Consider the following 12,540-nt stretch of genomic DNA (forward strand, 5'->3'; position numbering starts at 1 on the left):
TTGTAGAGCCAGGGGTCTCCCTAAATTGCCCAGGCTGGTCTTGAACTTCTGGGCTCAGGCAGTCCTCCTACCTTGGCCTCCCAAAATGTTGCGATTACAGCCATAAGCGACCATGCCTGGCCAGTGCTGAGATTATAAAATGGATAAGACCTGGCTTTCTGCCCTGTGTGCTCATGGTCTAGCTGGAAAGATAATCGTGTAAACAAACAGTTATGATAACTTGTAATAAGTGCTAAACATTAGTATTGGCAAAGTGCTGTGACAACTTGGTAGACAGAAGGATTATTTGGCCAAGGAATGAATCCTTGGAGCTGCAAGTCCTCACAGAGATAAATAGTTGAGCTGTCTGGAGGGATGAATAATGGTTTAGTAGGCAGAAAGAGTACAGAGAATTGCCAGGGAATGCCAAGAACAACAGTATTTCTAGAATGTAGGGTGTGGGAATAAATGGAGATGAAGCTGAAAAGGCGTTTAACCCCTGGGCCAGGCCAAGTGTTGTAGAATCTTGTTTCTCAGTGTGGTTCCTGGACCAGCAGCATCTGTATTACCTGAGTTTGTTAAAAGATGCAAATTCTTGGCCCAGTGAGGTGGCTCATGCCTGTAATACCAGCAACTTGGGAGGCCAAGGCAGGCGGATCATTTGAGGTCAGGAGTTCGAGACCAGCTTGGCCAACATGGTGAAACCCACATCTCTATTAAAAACACAAAAATATGCTGGGCATGGTGGCACACGCCTTGTAATTCCAGCCACTAGAGAGGCTGAGGTATGAAAATCACTTGAATCAAGGAGGCAGAGATTGTAGTGAGCTGAGATTGTGCCACTGCACTCCAGCCTGGGTAACAGAGCGGGACTCCACCTCAAAAAAAAAAAAAAAAATTACAAATTCTTGGGCTCCACCCCCGGAACTACTGGATCAGAATCTGTATTAGTGAAATCCCCAGGTAATTTATACACATATTGAGGTTTAAAAAGCACTGTTGTAAAACCTTAAATGCCAGGCTAAGATGTTAAGCCTTTATTCTGTGGCCCATGTGTGTTATAGATCTGGTTTCTAGAAAGTAAATCTAATAGCATCACCAACAGATTGGAAGGTGGAAAACAGAAAGCAGGGGGGCTAGATAATAGATGCTTTCCACTATACTCTATGCTAAAGTTTTTACTGGCCATCTTCCCCAGGGGAAACTGGCAATGAGTCCTGGTCTTATGGCTGAGCTCTGCTAATCTGAAGAGATGGGAATGGGTAGTTAACGGGGGCTTAGAGAATCATCATATCAGTCATTAACTGGAGGGGAGGCAGATTTTCCTTGATACTGAAATTACTTGCCCTGTGCCTAGAATGTTTAAACTAGATATTATTTTGTATCTATCAGTGCTATTTCTGAAAGAAGAAAAAGAGGAAGAGGAAGAAGAGGAAGAAGAAGAAGAAGAAAGAAGAAAGAAGAAGGAGGAGGAGGAGGAGGAGAAGAAGAAGAAGAAATTCTGCAACACTTTCTTCTTTCTTCATTAATATAAGAACGAGTTTGTTGGCCGGGCACAGTGGCTCACACCTGTAATCCCAGCACTTTGGGAAGCCAAGGAGGGAGGATTGCTTGAGCCCAGGTGTTTGAGATTAGCCTGGGCAACATGGTGATCTACAAAAAGTTTTAAAATAAGCCAGGTGTGGTGACACATGCCTGCAGTCCCAGCTATTCAGGAGGCTGAGGCAGGAGGATCATTTGAGCCCAGGAGGTTGTTGAGGCTGCAGTGAGCTATGTTCACAACACGGGGCCTCCCAGCCTGGGTGATAAACAGAGACCTTGCCTCGAAAAAAAAAAAAAAAAAAAGCATTATTACACGTTTGATGTAAATTTCAATGACCTAATGAATTAATAGCACTTAAAACTAGGAAGTATTAATAATAATGACAATTCAAAATATAGTAACTTTTATTTCATGGCAGAATGCCTGTTCTTCTAAAATGAAGTAGTATTTATTATATGCAAGAAAATCTCCCTTCATGACCAAAATTGCATCCTAATGTATACCTGTGATTCTTTCTTTACTGTTGGTGTAGACACCAGAGTGATGTCTTAGAAGTATCCATAAGTCCACATTTTATAGCAGAAACATATCAGAAGAAGCCCCACAGCAGTTCAGCCAATGGACACACCTATCCACTCTTCCTACCTGACCATGGACAAGCGGGAGAATTAGAGTTTAGCTGCTAAAGCAAGTTCTAAATATACCATCACCACCACTCTCTGTCTCTCTCTCTCTCTCTCTCTCACACACACACACATACACACTCACACACACATCTTTCTTCAGAAATTTCTCCATTGGTGTCAAGTGTGAACAAGGCTAGCCCTATAGCAGATGCAGAAGACATGAGGACATGCACACTAAATTAGGATAAGTAACAAAAATATAATTTCACTTCATTATTAAAGAAAATACAAATATGTATAGAAAACTACCTTGCAACTTGATTCAAACATTAATTCTATTGTTAAATAACAATGTATTGGAAGTATATGGGGAGCACATCCTATTGACAGGGTTCAGGAATGTCACTACAGATTGCACCACTTGAGAAAGATTTGGGAACAGTCTGGGCACTCCCTTTCCAAAAGAGCTGTGGAAGCTAGACAAGGCTTTCTAACACCATTAGCATGCCAGGTTTTCTAAGAGATGTATTTTCACTTTTTTTGTTTTCTAGTAGGATTATTACTAGTAGGATCTACTAAGATTACTACTACATCATAGAAAAACAAAAATGAAAACAAACCCTGAACTATTTTTCTCAAAATCGACTAGTTTCTAAGTTTACCTAGCATGTCAGAACTTTGGCATTTACCTGCCATATCACTTACTACTTATAAGAACATGTTTTCTTCTATTTCGAACTTTTATTTTTTTTGAGACAAGAGTCTTGCTCTGTTACCCGGGCTGGAGTGCAGTGGTGCAATTTCAGCTCACTGCAACCTCTGCATCCCAGGTTCAAGCGATTCTCCTGCCTCTGCCTCCCAAGCAGCTGGGATTATAGGCATACACCATGCCTGGCTAATTTTTGTATCTTTAGTAGAGACAGGGTTTTACCATGTTGGTCAGGCTAGTCTCAAACTCCTGACCTCAAGTGATCCACCCACCTCAATCTCCCAAAGTGCTGGGATTCCATGCCTGGCTTCTAGTTTGAAATTTTAGTAAAACCCACCACACAGATTAGTTTAAACATATTCAATATTTTACCAAGTCAGCTCACTTCTGGTGAACCAAGGGTCTAACGATGACTACTTAGGTTTAAATTGGGACATAACAATAGTACTTTTTCCAATTAACTTTCTAAGCAGGATAAAGCCATTAGCCACTCTGCTTCTGTTCTTATCTCTCCTGTCTTGGTGACCAGGAGAAATGCCGGCCATCCTCTGGTCCTGACAAAGACGGAGTGGGAGGAAGGTGGTGAGCTACGGATGGACTGCCAAGTCCATGCCAGATGTAAAAGGGAAACTTTAAAGCCATAGCAGTCTTTTTGAGAACCCACTGATGCCAAGAGCCACAAGAAGGAAACCTGCACTGGCAGGTTTTGTTATTTTTTAACTTGACCCTGATAATACCTGCTGGGTTACCTGCACTTTCTGCCAAAGAAGTGTCAAATGAGGGAGCAAGTTTGCACACCTGGTGAATTAAACCTTACAATACCATTTGGAGAGAGGAAAGAGAGAGAAAGGCAACTGCAGAAAAGAACAGAACCAAGAAATAGAAGCTAGAGGGGAGGAGGAAGAGTAAAGAGACAAACAATTTGAAGGAATTCTTTTATGACATTTTCCAAGATCACATTACACCAAAGGGACAGTAATAATTAAGTATTATAGTAGCCCCAGAGTGGGAGAATTTACTACTCTGGGTTTGAGTTTTTGTACCTGGAACTCAAAAGCAAACTGCATAAGCCACTGTGTTTGTCTTAGATTTTGATGACCTATTTGGCTGGGCTGCAACTCTGTGGAGTTTCCAAACGCATGTAATCAAATATTAAATGGTCTCTTAATGGACTGTCTTTTCCAAAAGGGCCTTTGTTTAATTTACAATCAGCATGTCTGTAGAAAACACTAAGTAACTGCTTTTGCCCGTTCCAGTGACATTTTGGCCATTCCTTTAACAGCCCTGGGTTTTTTTTTTTTTTTCTTTCTTTTTTTTTTTTTCCAGGAGTCTGTTTGAGGCAACTGGAGAGGGTGAAGGAGCCGGTAGTTTCAAAGACATTCAGCCAAAGCCAAGCTTGTTAGCAGCAACTGTCACACAACAGGGCCAGGACACATGACACCATATGGAGCTTCAGCAGCCACAGACCCCGAGACCCACGTGTTCTCAGTGCGGAACACCTGTGGGCTCCAACCTCCTTCCACACATCTGGGACACCCAGAGAGAAACTGAGAGACTCGGGTAAGGAGTAGCACACACTGTGCTTCCTTCCATTCATTCGAATGCTGAATTCTATTCAAATGTGTCTTGAAAAATACGTGTGTTCATTCATTAGAGTGCTGATCAACATTAAGCTTCTGGTATCATTTCCATTTCCATACGCCTTTAAACCCACTGCTGTTTCCTTCAGACTCAGAAATTTCTGGCTCCTGTAATCACCACCAATCATTATCTTCTCCCTTAACAAAAGCGAGTTCCAGGGAAGCTGAAACCTTGTGTGTTCCAGACATTGAATGGTGCATGGTAGAGAGAAGACCCTCAAATATTTGCTGAATGAATAGATACATCTATATCATGGCCTAGTTTTCCTAAATTCTAAAAAAGTTTAAGTGGAAACTTAATTTGAGCATGTCTGACACCTAAGAACCCTTTCCTATAGCGATTCTAACATACATTTTAATGTCTCTAGGGCTAGAAAAACATGATTTTTTTTAATTCATGCAATTATGAGTAATGCAGTTAGTGTCTGCTGTTTGCAGAAATTTACAGTAGACATAAGGAGCTGCCAATGTGCTTGGTTATTCTTCTCAATCTCCTGAGGAGGTCAAAGCTGGAGTACCTTCAAGGCAAATGCTGACTCTTAAGTAACTACATTTCCTCATGCAACAAATGCAAATCCACATGAACCTACAGAAATGCCTTTGGCAATAACATCATTAGTGATACAGCTGTCAAGAGAATTTTAAAAATAAGTGTTTAAGAAGCATACTGTTAGATAAAAATGTCGATAGAAACTCCACCTAACAGGTCATTTAGTAGTAAGCCCAAACCTCTGCTAATGCTGGACAGTTCCTCATGGCTTACTTCCAGGAGTTCTTCCTTCTCTGGTTTTAAATGTTCTAAACTGAAGTTTCTGTTACTTGGCCTTGAGGGACTCTTCTATAGCTTGTGAGAAGTCATCATTGAGAAATTTCTTGTTTTCATGTCTTTAATCCAAATTAATGCCTTGGACAACCCTGGACAATTCTTCTGCCTGCCTGGAGGGCGATGCCTTTTTAGACACTTGTAGGTGGTTGTCAGGTCCTTGCTCCATTGCAAACAAAAAAGGTCTCACCTCCAACCTGTGCTCTGGGACACATTTTGACTTTGCAGTCTTAAACAAATTGCTTGCTTGCACAGACCTGTGTGCTGAAGAACTGCTGAAGCTGGTAACTAAGAAAGCTTTGGTTTTTGCAGATGTGGTCCATTTTGCCTATTCAGAATTTCTTGAGATATTAGCCCCTCTAGCCATTTACTCATTTTCTCTGTAATTCCTCAGAGAGCTGAATTGCCATCTTCAGTAAATTCATTTGAACAAATTCATTACCCTGTTCTCTTCTCCTGCCATCATCTATACTCATTGATTTGCATAAAGTCTTCTTTCTTCCCAATTATTTTCTTATTTCCTTTTTAAACCAAGAACCCAATTTACAAGTCTTCATTACTTTATTACTAAACTGCTTTATACCACTTTTCTTATTAAATGCCAATATTTAGGGAGGAAAGTATGAAATGTGTTGGCAGCTCTGTTTGAGCCACTTTTAAAAGGAAATTAAAACCGTGTTTTCAGTGTTTTTATAGATGAGGAGGGTAATAAACATTGCCCACAGACTGAATTAACCTACATTATATGGTAATAAACATGCCAGTATCATTCTCAATTATAATGAGAACAGGTTGCTGTTCAGAGTGCTTGAACTAGAAAAGAACTACTTGCAGTGATGGAGAAATATTTTAAATCTTAGATGGAGAGGACTAAAGTGTGATCTAAAGACAGTGGGGTGGTTTGTTTGCTACAACTCGACCCCTTTGTAAAATTTGTCTTTGTTCTTACTTCCTTCTTTCCTAATCTACTTGCAGATTTCCAAATTCTTAGGTTTCTTTGTTGAACAAAAGATAGAGCATTTGTGACAAAGACAAATACAATACAAAATGAATTTAGTAGTGCAGTTATGCTACATATATAGTTTAATATATTGCACATAATATTATATCATCTTTCTTCTTGAATTTTTCCTACCGTATCAGTTTCCCTGTCCTTTTAGTAAAATGAATACAGTCAGCATTAGCTCATCAAGGCTTCTGCTCTGACTCAGTGTCGCTGGCTAGAAACCAACTACAATGAGAATGACAGTAACAATGATAACTCTAACAGGCAACATGAATTGAGCACTTACAATCTGCCAGACACTTAATCCTCACAACAATCCGGAAACTGGAAAGCGTTATTTTTCCTGTGTTGTAGATGAAAACCCTCAGGCCCAGAGGGCTTAAATAATCTTCATGTGGACACATCTACCAGATTATAGAGAACCTTAAATTTACAACCAGACAATCCAACTACAGAGGTTGAATGCTTAAACACTATCCTTAACTACTCCCAGTGAAACTAGAAGCCAATATCTCAAATAATTTTTTAAGTACCAAATTGGTCCTTAAGTATCATTTTTTTTTTTTTTTTTTTTTTGAGACAGGGTCTTGTTGGGTCACCCAGGCTAGAGTGCAGTGGCACCATCTGGGCTCACTGCAGCCTTGATTGCCCGAGATTAAGCGATCTTCCCACCTCAGCCTCCTGAGTAGCTGGGACCACAGGCATGCACCACCACACCCAGCTAATTTTAAAAATTATTTGTAGAGACAAGGTCTTGCTATGTTGCCCAAGCCAGTCTTGAACTCCTGGGTTCAAGCAATCCTCCTACCTTGGCTTCCAAAAGTGCCAGGATTACAGATGTAAGCCACTGGGCCCGGCCCTAATTTACATGTTTTAAAGCACCTGGAAATCTTATCTTCTTAGTAAATACTATTGTATCAGGGTTTCTATATTGTTAGGAGCCTAGAGATATAGACCAAAAAAAAATTCAGTTTGATTATGAGGTTGGGATAAAATGATGCAAAGCTCAAGAAAAGTTCAAGATATTCAGAAAAGATAAGCAGGATGAACACAGCTTGCACTTCTGTAAGGGAAGGCACAGACTTCTATTGGCACCATATCTACTAAGTTATCAATGAAACACACAGGTGTAAAAGTCCTAAACCTAAAATGAAAACTGGCCCCTGGAAAGTAAATTTGCCAGTTTGGATGTATCTTGGAAATGCTAAGTAAATCACCTAGTCCAATCCTCTGCTTATTAGTTAAGATATATGCAAATCATTTCAGTATGGGAGAAGTTAAAATATATGCAAATTATTTCAATATGGGGAATCAATCATATCACCATCATCACCATCATTATCATCATATTATCATCATCATCATCATCATGAAGATGTCGCAGCACTAGGCCAAGAGAACAGAGACCTGGTCTCCTCTCCTTCTAGGCTCCAGGCTCTAGCCAGACCACCTCTCATGCAGCAGATACCAAAGAAAGACAGTTCTGAAATTGTAATCCCTTCCAAATACTCTAACCATGATAGTTACCTCTTATCTAACCAGGCAAATGCTGTGACTCTCTTTATGCTCTTTGAAGCTTGTATCAGCAAGACACTGGAGCCAAAGCCAGTCTTAAGCAGTGACAATACTTCGATGTTTATTCCATGCCCTGTTTCTTCACAATCACTTAGACAATCACACAGTGTTATAAAATGCACCATGTTATCAGTCAATCAGTGACTTTTTATCATAAGGGGTTCCTTTACCAATTGTATACAGTACACCCATACTGTGGCCACTCTGTTTTCCCATTAGTAATTATAGCTAGTGTTTATTGAGTGTATCATTTTTGGGAGAAGATACCAAACAGTGAAGAAGGGTTTGCAAATACCAGTTAATTAAAAAGGTAGGGCAGCAAACAAAGAACCTAGGAATGTAGTTATTGAACAACATAGTGGGATGTCTTTGTGACATTGTTTGCTGAAGGCTAAAATTCTATATATGTCAAGCTGGTCTTTGATCCAATCCAAAAGAATGTATTGCTAAAAATATCTAATTTTAAAAAGAATTTTAGCATCAATAACCAACTTCCAACACATGAACCTTTAAAAATGTATTATTAAAATAGCTGCAGTATTTTGACACTTCTTCAATTTTTTTTTTTAACTGTCAGTCCTCTCTAGAGTAATCTAGCAAAATCAAATAGAACCATTTAAACTAGGATATTGGGGTAGCAAGGGCAGAATAATTCCACCAGGCAGTAAAAGCACATTTCTATAACTTCAGGCTAGAGCTGAATACCCTGGATATGAGGCTAAAACTGTTCACTCTATATATTTGAAAAGTACAAATAGTATCAGTTCCCCTGCAGGCCACTTAACCTGCTTTCCCTGCAGGCACCAAAACACAGGACAGGTTTTGTTCACTAGTACTCCCCTTTCCTTAATTCTCCACTGTTCTCCCCACTTTCCCCTGCCCCTTCTAGCCCTGAACTGTTGCTAAACGAACATATGGTGTGACCTGTACTGACCCTGCCGGTTGCAAAAATAAAGCCATTTTCAAAACAATAAAAGCAACTCTAGATAGGACTTTGCATTTTATTTTTTAAGGTATATTTTCCCTGTACGCTTTGGCAAAAACATCTATTTCCACAGGCTTTTTCTAGTCATAGTCACAGTGATGTTGTTCATAGTTTAGTGGGCAGGGAACACACATAGTTACCTTTCCAACCTTTTAAATTTGTATTGGATTCTAAGCTCCCACATCTTGGCCCTCGGGCATTTTCCTTGATAAAGCCCTCCTACCTTCCAGTCCAACAAAGACCGAAGACTTTGGATATGAAATTTTTAAAGTAACCACTGGAGAAGAGGCTTCAACTGTATTGGCCCAATTGGCAATCTGTGGAAGGCCACATGAATTGCTTAGAGATAACACCCTTGCTTTTCACCTTGCGGTCACCAGTTTGAATCAAGCAGAGATTAACAGTGTCCAGGTGTTGTTATCATCTGGTGATGGCTTGGGAGCTGATATGAAATAAATTGCTAGTATCTTGCATCTACCTGCTGTAGGTCATCCGGTTCAGACTATTTTGGGGACCAGATCCAAATCTTAGCTACAATGCTTACTTTAAATGGAAGCCTCTGCACAAGGATCAAATGCTAAATAAACCCATAGATTATGCTTCCTCTTGCACTAATGGAAGATGTCCTCCCAGACAAGGGTGGAAGCCAGGGAGCGATAGGTGGGGGAAATGGGCAAAGCCTGTGTATTCTGAACAACAGGTTTCTGAGTATTTAAATTCTACCCTGGCTCTCTTGCAGGTGACTACCATTTGATCTTGATTTCCTCACCTGGATGGTACAGCCTTCTGACTCTGAGCTCTCGCCTCCTTTACCTATTGTTTCAGCCACGCTTTTTTTTTTCTTTGAAATGGAGTCTCCCTCTGTCACCCAGGCTGGAGTGCAGTGGTACGATCTTGGCTCACTGCAACCTCCGCCTCCTGGGTTCAAGCGATTCTCCTGCCTCAGCCTCCTGAGTAGCTGAGATTACAAACACACACCACCACAGCTGGCTAATTTTTGTATCTTTAGTAGAGATGAGATTTTGCCATGTTGGCCAGGCTTGTCTTGAACTCCTGGACTCAAATGCTACCTGACTCGGCCTCCCAAAGTGCTGGGATTACAGGCATGAGCCACCATGCCTGGCCTCCATCCACCTTTGAGAGTCATCAAGCTTTAAAGAAAATGAAAATTTTCAAAAAAAAAATCTGGGCACTTAGGTATAGTTGGTAAATTTATGTATGTACAGAGAGAGAGAGAACTAATAGAACCAATTTTTTTTTTTTTTGAGATGGAGCCTAGTCTATTGCTAGGCTGGAGTGAAGTGGTGTGATCTCAGCTCACTGCAACCTCTGTCTCCTGGGTTCAAGCCATTCTCCTGTCTCAGCCTCTTGAGTAGCTGGGACTACAGGCACATGCTGCCATACCCAGCTAATTTTTTGTATTTTTAGTAGAGATGGGGTTTCACCATGTTGGCCAGGATGGTCTCAATCTCCTGACCTCGTGATCCGCTGGCCTCAGCCTCCCAAAGTGCTTGGATTACAGGCATGAGCCATTGTGCCCGGCCAATAAATTGTCTTAAACTTTAAATTAGGGCCAGATAATTGCTTTTGTTGTTGTTATTTTGACTAAAGAGGCTTTTTAGTCTGAATTATTAAAATACTTGTTTAAATTTTCTACATTGCATTTCATGTGTAGATATTGTTCAAAATCATCCTTCTTTAGTTCTTTTAATTTTAAATTTGTCATACATAAACAGCCTCTTTAAAAATAATTCAAATTAGGTCTAACAGGGTAAAATTTAGAGACAAAAGTCACTTTGGGGATTACTTTAAACAAAATCAAAGTCTCAAAAATTCTAGGGTAGATTTAAATTGTATGGGGCTCCCATCTTTCCCAGTTTTTGTTTTTTTGTCTTGTTTTGTTTTTGTTTTTCAGACAGGGTGACTAATGCTCAAACTGGAGTGCAGTGGCGCCATCTTGGCTCACTGCAGCCTCTGATTCCTGGGCTCAAGCCATCCTCCAGCCTCAGCCTCTTGAATAGGTGGGACTACAGGTGCTGCATTAACACATAGAGCCAGTGTTTTGTAGAGACCAGTTTTACTATGTTGCTCAGGCTGGTCTCCAGTAATCCTCTCACCTCAGCCTCCCAAAGTGCTGGGATCACAGGCATGAGACACCAGGCCTAGCTCTTTTCCAGCTGTCACCAAGAACTACAAAGTATCTACCTCCAAGTTCACCCAACATAAGTATCATAAAGACAATGGCTCTTAATTCTGGTTTGTTACCAATCCCTTTGTGAATTTGATGAAAACTGTGGATCTTTTGCATGTGAAGACTACACTGCAGAAACAGAGAAAACAAAATTTTTTCCCATACAATTCAAAGAATTCACCCATCCTGTAAAATCTATTCATGGACAACTATCTTCAAAAGATGTCTGAACCACAGGTTAAGAATTTCTGAAAAAAACATCACCTCAAGCATTTTGTATTAAAAATGTGTACATAATCCACATCCTGATCAATACATATGAAGGAATAAAAAGAGACAAAATAACGTCCCCACCCTAAATGGGCAGGAATCAAGAGTAGCGGTTTAATAAGCTAAAATCATCGGTGAAGATGAAGATAGTGAATGCATGTTTCAAGTTTTCCACTTCTCCCCACCTCAAAATCAGAGGGCTGGAATGAATGAATGCTATGCTTTTGGTTAAAGGTAATTAACAAATAGATTGTGAGCTTGTTAGCTTTCTAAAGCTGCAAGTGGTCAGTTTAGAATTAAAAATAGAATCGATTTAATCAGCAAGAAGAGCAGTTGAAAGATGCATTTCAATTAGACTTGCATCAATTTAAATGTAAAAATATTAACGTGATTCCTCTTTCCAAAATTGCCCAATTTCATCTTAGATTTCAATTTAAATCCCTATGTTATATATATTTTATATCTATATAGATCTTTTTGATTTGTGTCCACACATCTGCCTCCTAAATAAAAAAAATATTTCTAGCATTAAGCAATAGCAATAAGATTGGTTGGAAATCTCGAACCAAATATAACTCAAAGGTCATGAAACTAACTTGGATTAGTGGCCAAGAAGGACTTGTGGGGGTGGGGTGGGGAGTACGAGGTAAGTTTTATATGATCAACTGCAGTGTTCAAAAGCTCTAACTCAAAATTCATTTTAGGCCAATTCGTTAAACCACCCGTCTAAACGGGCCCTGGCACTGGGTATGCGACCGCTCCACGCGCCAGCTGGTGAGGCCTGGAGTTGGAACCGGAAGCTATCTCCAGCCGGCCTCCTAGGCCCTGGGTGCCCGGGTGGGCACACTTCCGCGAGGGTCCGGGGACAGAGCCGGCCAAGTCTTGCGGGCAACGGCACACTCGGTTCCGGGAGGCAGGTGCTCCAGGCCGGGAGCCTTGAGGCCAAGCCCGTCTCAGTTCCCGCGTCAAGAGGAAGCCTGGGCTTTGGAGCCCGCCCGGCCTGGGGCCGCTGTCCCGGAGCGCGGCGGGAAGAGCACCCACATCGCTTCCCAGTGCAGTTACACCCACACTCACCACACTCTGACCCCCGCAAAGACCGCAGAGGATTGGGAAGAGGGCCGCCCCCGCTTCCGAGCGCGGCGGCACGGTGCCCTGGGGCTCCAGCCTTCGCACCCGCCGGGCCAGCGCTAACC

The sequence above is a fragment of the Aotus nancymaae genome, unplaced genomic scaffold (assembly GCF_030222135.1).
Source record: "Aotus nancymaae isolate 86718 unplaced genomic scaffold, 86718_ANA_hifiasm-v0.15.2.pri h1tg000062l, whole genome shotgun sequence".
NCBI lineage: Eukaryota > Metazoa > Chordata > Mammalia > Primates > Aotidae > Aotus > Aotus nancymaae.